General features: G+C 40.4%; 1 protein-coding gene across 5 annotated transcripts in view; it reads left to right on the top strand.

The window, feature by feature from the left end:
- Positions 1-2,104: 2,104 nt before the first annotated feature.
- The window catches only part of ttll7 (tubulin tyrosine ligase-like family, member 7), a 119,434-nt gene continuing 109,285 nt past the window's right edge, over positions 2,105-12,253 (top strand). For all 5 annotated transcript variants that reach the window (XR_002473246.2, XR_002473245.2, XM_021599946.2 and 2 more), the window contains exon 1: positions 2,105-2,356. The gene's annotated coding sequence lies outside the window, so the exon portion shown is untranslated. The remainder of the gene's footprint in view (positions 2,357-12,253) is intronic.

Here is a 12,253-nt window from a genome sequence, read left to right on the forward strand (position 1 = left end):
TTATTACTTCTATTGTTTTGGGGGGGTTTGTACAGTAGGTGGCGGTAATGCACAATAATGTTGGATGCCAGCCGCTGATAAACCCCACAGAAGAAGGGGCAGCGGCGACAATGGTAACTAGCTAGCCGTACACCGGTAGGCAGTGTCCTTCGCCCCCGCCTATCGGGCACGGTTTTCCTACAGTTCTGTTAATGACGCCTAGGGCAGGTGTTCGGCATGTGGGAGTGAAGGATACTGTGTACTAGCTTACTAGCAAGCTAGCTAGCACACAGTTTCATTAACCAACAAGCCAGCTAGTACACAGTGTCTCCCTACCCTCCTGCCTGCTGTGCAAGTGGGAGGCGGGGGTGACCGGTAGATGGTGTCTTTCGCCCCCCGCCTGTCTGGCACTTTTTTCCTGTCGTTCTATTAATGACGGCGAGGGCAGGTGTTCCTCAGGCTTGAGCGAAGGACACTGTCTACAGATAAAACTTTTATTTCTCTTTTGATCAACATTCAAAAGTGTCACACAAGCATGAAAATATCGTGCTCAATGGGGGGCCGTTCATGCTGGAACGAATGGTGTGCTCGAGGGAAGGTGTTCATCAGGAACCAATGGGATGCTCGAGGGGGTTGTTCATGAAGGAACTAATGGGATGCTTCTCTTGTTTCCTATCATTTTAGCCAATGTAGGCGACTCATTCTCATTGCTCTCATCTTCACCCGACATGCCGTTGGTTTCAAACAGAACATCCACCCCAGCCATAGCTTTCCCACTCTCCAATCCTTTGCTCATCCACTCGATCAGCGACCTTTGTTGTCCTCTTCAAAGGCTCGGATACAGATATGGCATTTTTTTTCTCTTCTTCTTCTTCTTTGAAGTTTATTAGCAGACTACAACCCATGAGGTGTATTTTCGCAACCTACTGTATGGGGTAGTTCGAGGGACTAAAATATGAATTAAGAAGGGACGTTGACAGGGAACGTCCCATTGTCAGGACTGACTTTGGGAAACCCTGCATTAGACCAGAGACGGACTATTAACACACACATCACTTTATTAGCTGCCATACTGGCAAGGGCCATCTGCATTATTTATCTTTTAACCCCCCCAGTGCTTGTTCATATGTGTACCGGTATGTACTGCATTTGGACCGTATTTGTCCTGCTACAGTACATGGTGTTCTATCAGAAGTCCCATTGCAATCGGAGCCCCATTGCTGGTTGTACATTTCTTCACAGATTTCCTACAATGTAAAGAATTTAGTTTAAGGTTTTATTGCACATGGTGGTAATTGACAATGCATGGTCATGAAAGTCACAAATTCTGCAAATTATGGAAGCCAAACTACTGGAGAGAAAGTACATAATCTGCCCATAAGAAAAATTCCCATTAACAGTGAAATATAATTATGATTATTGACATCTTTACACAAAAGTGTTGCCATTAATTCTCTCAAGGAGCACCCGGATGGTACCATAGGCTGTGTATCCAAAGACAGAGTATGCGCAAAGACAGTACAGTATGAAGATCCCCGGTCATTGGAGGAAATGTCATGGCGACGTTGGCTATCTAAACGCGCAGAAACACGTAATCGAGGCTAACGGTCGTCTTGCGCAGAACTGCGCATGTGCAAGCCGTCAAATCAAACTCAATGCTTCGAAATAAAAACAAAATTGATGAAAATGAGAACGTGTCAGTTTGTAAATTTCACAAGGTTTGAGTAATAACTCGTTAAATTACATAAGACATTGACTCGAACATAAATTGTGCCTTTAGATTTCTAGAAAACTAAGAACTAAGGAATAATTTTTCACTTCTCTTAGACTGCTTTGTAGTCGTTCCCGGAAATCTCGCGATGTTGCGACTCTGCGTATAGAAACTCTGTGGTATGCGTAGGTTGCCATGTCTCCTGTTTGCACTGAAACAGCAACTGCAGTAACGTTTGTGATTTTTATATTTTTTGTAAAAGCATACCGTTTCGTTCTCTACAATGGCCAAACAATAAAAATGTGAATAATAAAAAATATCTGAAAATGTCATGCGCAATACGTCCGGTATTTGTCGTAAAGGGATAAATACACATTCAATTATTTACAACTCATGCACACCTATCGAGGAATTGGTTTCACCCACCCTTGGACGCTTTCTCAGGAACTGAGAGCACACCATAGGACAAAATATTGACATTATTATGTGTATTTCTAGCTACATGAAATATTAGGATTTTCTATTACCTTTCAATATTGAAAGTTAGCATTTACCCCAACATCATAGAACCACGCGAGACTGTGCATAGGTTACTGGTTTATCATCACCATTTGTTTCGGCTGATCCAAGCACTAACGTTAGCCACAACTGCCTGGATAAAATAAGGTACCTTACCCTTCTATCATTTTCCCCTAAAATAACAGGGTTGTATCAGACTATTGTTCTTTCCAGCATGAGACGTCTGCAAATATGATATTGTTATTCATGCATGTTTGGCTATGTGCCATCCCACTTTAGCTTACTGGAAGTGTTGCCTGCTTTTGTGGGGTCTGGCTACTCTGCATGATGATAACGGGGGCCGTAGCTAGCATGCTATCTGGCTAGCTAGCTAGCTGCCTAATAAACTAACTACCTGGCTAGGTCAATGTATATACACATCTTTGGTAGCTGTACACTTTCGCATCATTTGGACACAATGGTGGCATCAATTACATAGTTGTTTGGGACTCACTCACTGACAGTTTCAATTTAATATTTGAAGCTAGCTATAGCGTTAGATGGATGAGAACAATTCTGCAATCAGCAGAGATGGCCAGCTCCCATTGACATAAAGCTAATTTATCATGTCTGTATAGTTTCTCTGCCGATCATGGGACACCTGCACAACAGATGATGTATTTGTAGACTGTATCTGCTCATCCTCAATCACTATTCTGGTGACCCTTTACTAATATACAGGAACCTCCGATTTATCAAACTCATTTCCTAGAACAATTTAAGACTTTCTTAGGATGTTGTCAGGCAAATTAGTAGTCTATGGCCAAGGGATGAATTGAGATGCCCAGGGGTGCTTACGCTATGGTATGCGGAGGGGGTTACCTAACTACAGCCATCTTTATCTCTGAACTGTTTAGATAAAAAGTTACGCTGTTCCCAGCATATGCGTCGATGCTCTCTCCATAAAGCCAGCCTTACAAACAGCCTTCCCTCCTGTTCCCAGGCGTCCGCATGGTCCCAAAGTCAGCGGGGTTGTACCGCTAAACTGCATTTAATCAGGATTGGAATGATTTTAGTATTCTATTGCAAATTGTTGGTGTTGGCGACCCTTCCATACCCAATTGACTCCCCTGGAGATGCCATCCGATGGCCTGGTAAGAATCTGAGATGCCATTTGGCAACAATATTATTTACTTTACTAGGCAAGTCAGTTAAGAACAAATTCTTATTTTCAATAACAGTGGGTTAACTGCCTTGTTCAGGGGCAGAACGACAGATTTTTTACTTTGTCAGCTCAGGGATTCGATCTTGCAACCTTCCAGTTACTAGTCCAACACACTAACCACTAGGCTACCTTCCACCCCAATAAATGGATGCATTGCATGAATGATTGTCTATCATAAAAATATTATTGCTCACTGAAAAATATCAATATTTGAGTAAGTCATAATATCTCAGCCTACTGGATGTAGGCTATACCTTGTTACTCTTCTGTGTCACTGTGAGTATTGTAGTTTATTTGTTGTCTAGGCTACATTATATTGCTACAATGCAATCACTCAGTACCCATCTAGAAATGACAATCCCCAGGGCAAGTTGATTATGCAGCTAATCAGTAAGGTTTCAAGATAACAAGTTAGATTGTCACATCCATAAATTCAGGTCAGAAGAAACCGGAAACATCAAGTTTTCATGGGGAAATGACATGCGCCTCACATTTTACATTCCCCGGTGAAACATATAGCAGATGCCTATAGTGTCTGTTTTCTTCGAGATTAAGTTCTTGCCACAAAGTCGACAGACGCCACATATCAATTTTGTTGGTGTCAACTTTGACGGAGATTCCATTATTGCTAGGTAAAGCTAGCATATATCTGGCTAACAGCTAGCTACGGCACGTGCTAGCTTGCGCTCTGAAGTTGTTTCCAATCCGTATTATTAACAAGACAACGCTCCATCTTAACTCCTCTACATTTACTGGATTGTTTGAACAGTCCAGAAGAAATCCTCCCCTGAGAGTTTTTTTCTTTCTTGTCTTGATCAGAATGTGGGGAATCCAGTTCAAGCGTTTCCTTTACATCTGGTACGTTAGGTTTATAAACTATATGTATAGGCCTGCTGCTTCATTTGTCTTATAGGGTAATCTATATAATAGCGTAACCTAGGCCTATTAGCCTATACGGTGCATTTGGAAAGTATTCAGACCCCTTGACTTTTTCCAAATTTTGTTACGTTACAGCCTTTTTCTAAAATGGATTAAATAAAAAAATACTCCAATCTATACACAATACCCCATAATGACAAAGCGAAAACAGGTTTTTATCATTTGCAAAGGTTTGCAAAATTTGCAAAATGTTTAATTTATTTTATTTTATTTGTAATAATGACAATTACAACAATACTGAATGAACACTTATTTTACCTTCATATAATACATCAATAAAATCAATTTAGCCTCTAGTAAATAATGAAACATGTTCAATTTGGTTTAAATAATGCAAAAACAAAGTGTTGGAGAAGAAAGTAAAAGTGCAATATGTGCCATGTAAGAAAGCTAACATTTAAGTTCCTTGCTTAGAACATGAGAACATATGAAAGCTGGTGGTTCCTTTAAACATGAGTCTTCAATATTCCCAGGTAAGAAGTTTTAGGTTGTAGTTATTATAGGACTATTTCCCTCTATACCATTTGTATTTCATTAACCTTTGACTATTGGATGTTCTTATAGGCACTTTATTATTGCCAGTGTAACAGTATAGCTTCCGTCCCTCTCCTCGCCCCTACCTGGGCTCGAACCAGGAACAGAACGACAACAGCCACCCTCGAAGCAGTGTTAGCCATGCAGAGCAAGGGGAACAACTACGCCAAGTCTCAGAGCGAGTGACGTTTGAAACGCTATTAGGGTGCACCCCGCTAACTAGCTAGCCATTTCACATCGGTTACACAAGCCTAATCTTGGGAGTTGATAGGCTTGAAGTCATAAACAGCGCAATGCTTGACGCACAACGAAGAGCTTCTGGCAAAACGCACGAATGTGCTGTTTGAATGAATGCTTACGAGCCTGCTGCTGCCTACCATCGCTCAGTCAGACTGCTCTATCAAATCATAGACTTAGTTATAACATAACACACAGAAATACAAACCTTAGTTTCCGGATTCGACCATATTAATGACCTATCATCTCGAAAACAAGACGTTTATTCTGTTCCGTATTTTATCTAACGGGTGGCATCCATTAGTCTAAATATTCCCGTTACATTGCACAACCTTATGTCATAATTACGTAAAATTCTGGCAAATTAGGCGGCCCAAACTGTTGCATATACACTGACTCTGCGTGCAATGAACGCAAGAGAAGTGACATAATTTCACCTGGTTAATATTGTCTGCTACCCTGTATTTCTTTTAGCTAAATATGCAGGTTTAAAAATATATACTTCTGTGTATTGATTTTAAGAAAGGCATTGATGTTTATGGTTAGGTACACATTGGAGCAACGATACGCACCACATCGATTATATGCAACGCAGGACACGCTAGATAAACTAGTATTATCATCAACCATGTGTAGTTAACTAGTGATTATGATTGATTGATTGATTGTTGTTTATAAGATAAGTTTAATGCTAGCTAGCAACTTACCTTGGCTTACTGCATTCGCGTAACAGGCAGTCTCCTCGTGGAGTGCAATGTAATCAGGTGGTTAGAGCGTTGGACTAGTTAACTGTAAGGTTGCAAGATTGACAAGGTGAAAATCTGTCGTTCTGCACCTGAATGAGGCAGTTAACCCACCGTTCCTAGGCAGTCATTGAAAATAAGAATGTGTTCTTAACTGACTTGCCTAGTTAAATAAAGATTAAATAAAGGTGTAAAAAAATTACAATTAAAATCGGCCAAATCAGTGTCCAAAAATACAGATTTCCGATTGTTATGAAAACTTCAAATCGGCCCTAATTAATCGGCCATTCCGATTAATCGGTCGACCTCTACTACAGGACTGCAAAAACAAATATTTAGGCCATCCACTATTTATCACATTTGGTTACTCTAGTCTAGATGTTAGACAAGAGATTGGAATTCCATTGGGCAATGAATGGAGAAATGTATAATGCCCCAAACAGCAGACTGTTGACCAATCGATGTCACGTTGTCATGCATTATGCGGTTGCTGAGCTAATTGTCATGCTAATGTTGGGTTTCTGTGCTAGCGCCCAATTGACTTCCATTCACTCCTTGAAGGAGAGCTCTCCTTGTCCCAGAATCGCCTAGAATGCACCATTGACGACGCATTGGCAATGTGCATATTGGGCATTAATACGATTCCATAGAAATTCCCCATCTCCCCAAAACTATCTCTGGTTAGATGTAGTTTTTCTAGCTAATGGTGACTAGCGTTAGTGCAATAACGCTAGTGAGTAATTGTGCTACCTTCAAACTGCATGCAGACATACAAATGTTATCCACAAGTCCATCTGACTGTGAGGAAGTAGATAAAGTACTTCATTGCCAAAATCCCAAACTGTCCCTGAATAGCTAGCATATCAATGTAACCTGTTGGGGGTTAATTGACTCTTACGTTAGCTAACTTGGCCTGTGAACCTGTCAGTCGGTACCGGGTTGCTATAATCAACATTCGCTAGAACAGTTTAACTATTTTGATTAACTTACATGTCTGATATATTGGGGAAATCTGACATGTTGAGCAGTACATGATATCTCCCTCTGTGTCGACAGGTCGAGTACATGGAAACTCCTCTTTCCAGCGTTAATGTCGAGCCCTGCAATGATTCTCTAAACTATACTTGTTTTGTCACATAAACTGAAATTAAGCAAACTATTACAATTTTAGCAACCAGGAAATGGCAGAGCGATTTATGCATAGTGCATCTTTAAATCGGCTTTAAAATCTATGGCAAGACTTGAAAATGTCTGTCTAGTAATGACCAACAACCAATTTGACAGTGCTTGATGAATTTTAAAAGAATAATGTGCAAATAGTGTACAATCCAGGTGTGCAAAGGTTGACAAAAAGTATTCCGACCCCTTTTTCCACATTTTGTTAAGTTAAAGCCTTATTCTAAAATGGATTAAATCGTTTTTCCCCCTCATCAATCTACACACAATACCCCATAATGACAAATCTTTTTTTTCCCCCCCAAAATGTATTACAAATAAAATGAAATCACATTTACATAAGTATTCAGACCATTTACTCTGTTGAAGCACCTTTGGCTGCGATTAGAACCTTGAGTCTCCTTGGAAATGACGCTACAAGCTTGGCAGACCTGTATTTGGGGAGTTTATCCCATTCTTCTCTGCAGATCCTCTCAAGCTCTGTCAGGTTGGATGGGGAGCGTTGCTGCACAGGTATTTTCAGGTCTCCCCAGAGATGTTCGATCACGTTCAAGTCCGGGCTCTGGCTGGGCCACTCAAGAACTTTCAGAGACTTGTCCCGAAGCCACTTCTGCGTTTTCTTGGCTGTGTGCTTAGGGGCTTTGTCCTGTTGGAAGGTGAACCTTCACCCCAGTCTGAGATCTGGCGGCAGGGTAGCCTAGTGGTTAGAGCATTGGGCTAACCGAAAGGTAGCAAGTTCGATTCCCCCAGTTGACAAGGTACAAATCGGTTGTTCTGCCCCTGAACAAGGCAGTTAACCTACTGTTCCTAGGCCGTCATTGAAAATAAGAATTTGTTCTTAACTGACTTGCCTAGCTAAATAAAGGTAAAATAAAAAAATTACAATCCTGAGCGCTCTGGAGCAAGTTTTCATCAAGGATCTCTCTGTACTTTGCGCCGTTCATCTTTCCCCCGATACTGACTAGTCTTCCAGTCACTGCCGCTAAAAAACATCTCCAAAGCATGATGCTGCCACCACCATGCTTCACCATAGGGAGGGTGCCAGGTTTTCTCCAGACGTGACGCTTGGCATTCAAGCCAAAGAGTTCAATATTGGTTTCATCAGACCAGAGAATCTTGTTTCTCATGGTCTGAGTCCTTTAGGTGCATTTTGGCAAACCCCAAGCTGGCTGTCATGTGCCTTCTACTGAGGAGTGGCTTCCATCTGGCCAATACCATACAGGCCGGATTGGTGGAGTGCTGCAGAGATGGTTGTCCTTCTGGAAGGTTCTCCAAACTCCACAGAGGAACTCTGGAGCTCAGTCAGTGACCACCGGGTTCTTGGTCACCTCCCTAACCAAGGCCCTTCTCCCCCGATTGCTCAGTTTGGCCTGGGGGGCCAGCTCTAGGAAGAGTCTTGCTGGTTCCAAACTTCTTCCAATTAAGAATGATGGAGGCAACTGTGGACCTTCAATTCTGCAGACATTTTTTGGTACCCTTCCCCACAACCCTGTCTCGGAGCTCTACAGACAATTCCTTCGACCTCATGGCTTGGTTTTTGCTCTGACATGCACTGTCAACTGTGGGACCTTATATAGGCAGGTGTGTGCCTTCCCAAATCATGTCCAAATAATAGAATTTACCACAGGTGAATTCCAATCAAGTTGTAAAAACATCTCAAGGATGATTAATGGAAACAGGATGCACTTGAGTTCAATTTCGAGTCTCATAGCAAATGGTCTGAATACTTATGTAAGTAAGGAATTTATGTTTTTTATTTGTATTGTTTATAAATGTGCAGAAATGTCTAAAAACATGTTTTTCCTTTGTCATTAGTAGGCATTGTGTGTAGATTGATTAGGATTGTATTTAATTGAATCCATTATAGAATAAGGCTGTAACGTTACAAAATGTGGAAAATGTCAAGGGGTCTGAATACTTTCTGAAGGCACTCTAACCTACTGACTTTGCCCTTTAAATGGCTATAAATCCCCAGAGGCCTCAGGAATGCTGAAGTGACAAGGCCAGAGAGTACCACATGTACAGGAAAGACCTGGCTGATGTCTGCTAAACCCCTTTTCTCCAACATTACTTTAAGGCCCCACTCTGTAATTTGAACAACAACAAAATGTACAGTCCTTGAGGCGACCACCATGATAGTTTTAACCATTTTTTTTAAAAGCCAAGTGTTTGTTTACAAATACATTTTTCATAAACAAAAACAACAACCATTTGGTTATGATGGAGTTAGGCTCGACCGTTGAACTAAACTCATGAAGCATTTAGGGATATTCTTCAAGAATCAATGGATAGGCTAGGCCAATATGATCAAGAACAGCTGTCAATATCAGAGGTGGGACCAAGTCACTATTATTCGAGTCACAAAGTCTCAAGTTGGGTAGAAAGTCTCGAGTCATGTCCAAGTCGTGTATTCTAAGAGCATGTCTCAAGTCAAGTATAAAAGAAAATCTATACAGGCAATGTCTTGTTCAAATCTAGAAAGCTTTGTCTATTTATTGAGGCTACCAAAAAAACGTTTTCATTATTTTGTCTACAACACATTTTGATTATGTAATTTATTTTAACAACAAATTCCAAATGTAAAAGCTTCATAAGAAAATGATCACTTTCATGCCAAAAAACAGTAGGCCTATGCTCGTAATTGTTGCGGATATCATGTCCCATTGATACCTTCTCTGGAGTCCAGAGCAATCTTACGGCCTGCTGGTCAGATGGAAAGCATGATCTGTCTGTAGAGTTTTTCTTCCTCACAAATATAATGATTAATTCACCAGAATATGTTACATCTTTATCCCATAAGTACTTAAGTTAGTGCAATGTCTTTAGACATATACAGCTATCTTTAGACATATAGCCAAAATAATACAATATTTTCCAGATTCAGTTTCAAACTCGCAACACCACAAAACCTTCTCACTGTGCTAGCTCAAGACTCGAGTCCACACCTGGTAAATATCACAGAGTTGGCCTTTAAGTGGTGTTTTCAGACGCCTCTATTGATTCCACGTTCTGCTTTGAAAACAAGTTTTCATGTTTAGGCAGACATGCATAAATCCTTTGGGGAGGTCCTTTTAGCTTTGAAGGGTCTTTGTAAAGACAGTGTTGTGACACTATTGTATGGCTCAGATTTTTATACAGACAGTTTAAGTATTCAACCTTTGCTGTGTCTTTTTAGTTCCTTCTTGTACAGGGAGACCGAGAATTGTTTTGAAGTTGGAGGCTAATTTCTTGTTTTGAAATGAAGACATGACCTCTCTGTTTTATGTATTCTACAATGTGTGATAGAAAACGGTCAGCCTTCCTGTCTTGAATAAGACACTTGAGCCATTATTTTCATAAAATGAACATGACCAGCAGAGAACAGTGTTACAAAGTCTCAGCATATCTAGGGCTTGCTAATGGGACAGGATGGGGAGCCAGAGTTGCACTTTACTGCGACAGACCAACAAACACACATTTGTTGTGAATGAGGGATAGTGAATGGAGAAGTGGATAGAGAGGAACTGGCCTTGACAATGACTCCTTAATTCATCGGGCATTAGAGGGCGGGTATTGGCATGAGCTCACTCTGGCTCAGCGTCAATAGAAACTCTGCCATTCAGCATGTCAGTGCCACCTTTCTGTGTCCCTCTGCCTGTCTAAATAGTTTTCTGAAGGTTGTGGATAATAAGCAAGCACAAATCATGTTGTCAAGAAAATAAAGAAAATAAAAGCCTATAATGTGATAATCATTTAAATGGTATGGTACAATTTTTGTAGGACTATAGTCAATAAAATGACAATCATCTGGTGGTAAAAAAAATTGTCAGAATTGTGCTCTGAATTGACGTAGAATCTTTCTTTGGTACCATACTATTTATTATTTTACAGGCCGATCTCGTTTATAATAGTTTACTCTGCATAATAACACAGTGTAGCCTAAATATGATTCAAGTAGGCCCTCTTGTGGTTGTTCATGCAATTACCAACGCATGAGGCAACCTCAGAGACAGAGGAGCAGACTGACAGAGAGACAGACCGAGAGGCAAAGGCAAACAGACAGAGAAACCTGCCATTACATGACATGGTTGCAAGATTGCAAGATCAAATGTTGCAAGATCGAATCCCCGAGCTGACAAGGTAAAAATCTGTCGATCTGCCCCTGAACAAGGCAGTTAACCCACTGTTCCTAGGCCGTCATTGAAAATAAGAATTTGTTCTTAACTGACTTGCCTAGTTAAATAAAGGTTAACAAAAACTAAAAAAGATAACAGTAACAGCTGCCATTTAACCCAGGACCTGCTTAAGGGTTGCTTAGTCCTAGGAATAAATAAGTAGGCTAGGCCTATGTCAATGAAGAGAGAAAGTCCTGGGCTTTCACATTACAGAAGCATTCTGATTGTAACGTGTAATAGAATCAGATTTTATTGAATAAAACCATAAATAAAGTGCTTACCTGTAACTCTTTCTACAGTACTTTACACCTACCCCCTACCCCCTCTCCACCCCATCCCCCTACTGTCTAGGGAGAGGGCCCAGCCGTGTGGGACTCTTATTATTGGCAGGGGCAGCTTTGGGCTCACACAATAGCAGATGCACACAGTAACAGACACATACAGACAGATGCATACAGTAGTAGATTAATAGATGAGTTTGTACTAGAGGTTGACCGATTATGATTTTCCAACGCCGATATCGATACCGATTTATTGGAGGACCAAAAAAAGCCGATACCGATTAATCGGACGATTTTTATATATTTATTTGTAATAATGACAATTACAACAATACTGAATGAACAATGAACACTTATTTTAACTTAACATAATATAGCAATAAAATCTATTTAGTCTGAAATAAATAATGAAATAATGTAAAACAAAGTGTTGGAGAAGAAAGTATAAGTGCAATATGTACCATGTAAAAAAGCTAACGTTTAAGTTCCTTGCTCAGAACATGAGAACATATGAAAGCTGGTGGTTCCTTTTAACAATATCTATCTTCAATATTCCCAGGTAAAAAGTTTTAGGTTGTAGTTATTATAGGACTATTTCTCTCTGTACCATTTGTTTCATATACCTTTGACTATTGAATGTTCTAATAGGTACTTTAGTATTGCCAGCATAATCTCGGGATTTGATAGGCTTCGAAGTTATAAACAGCGCAATGCTTGAAGCACAGCGAAGAGCTGCTGGCAAACGCAGTAAAGTGTTGTTTGAATGAATGCTTACG

This window comes from Oncorhynchus mykiss, chromosome 4 (genome assembly GCF_013265735.2).
Source record: "Oncorhynchus mykiss isolate Arlee chromosome 4, USDA_OmykA_1.1, whole genome shotgun sequence".
NCBI classification, from domain to species: domain Eukaryota; kingdom Metazoa; phylum Chordata; class Actinopteri; order Salmoniformes; family Salmonidae; genus Oncorhynchus; species Oncorhynchus mykiss.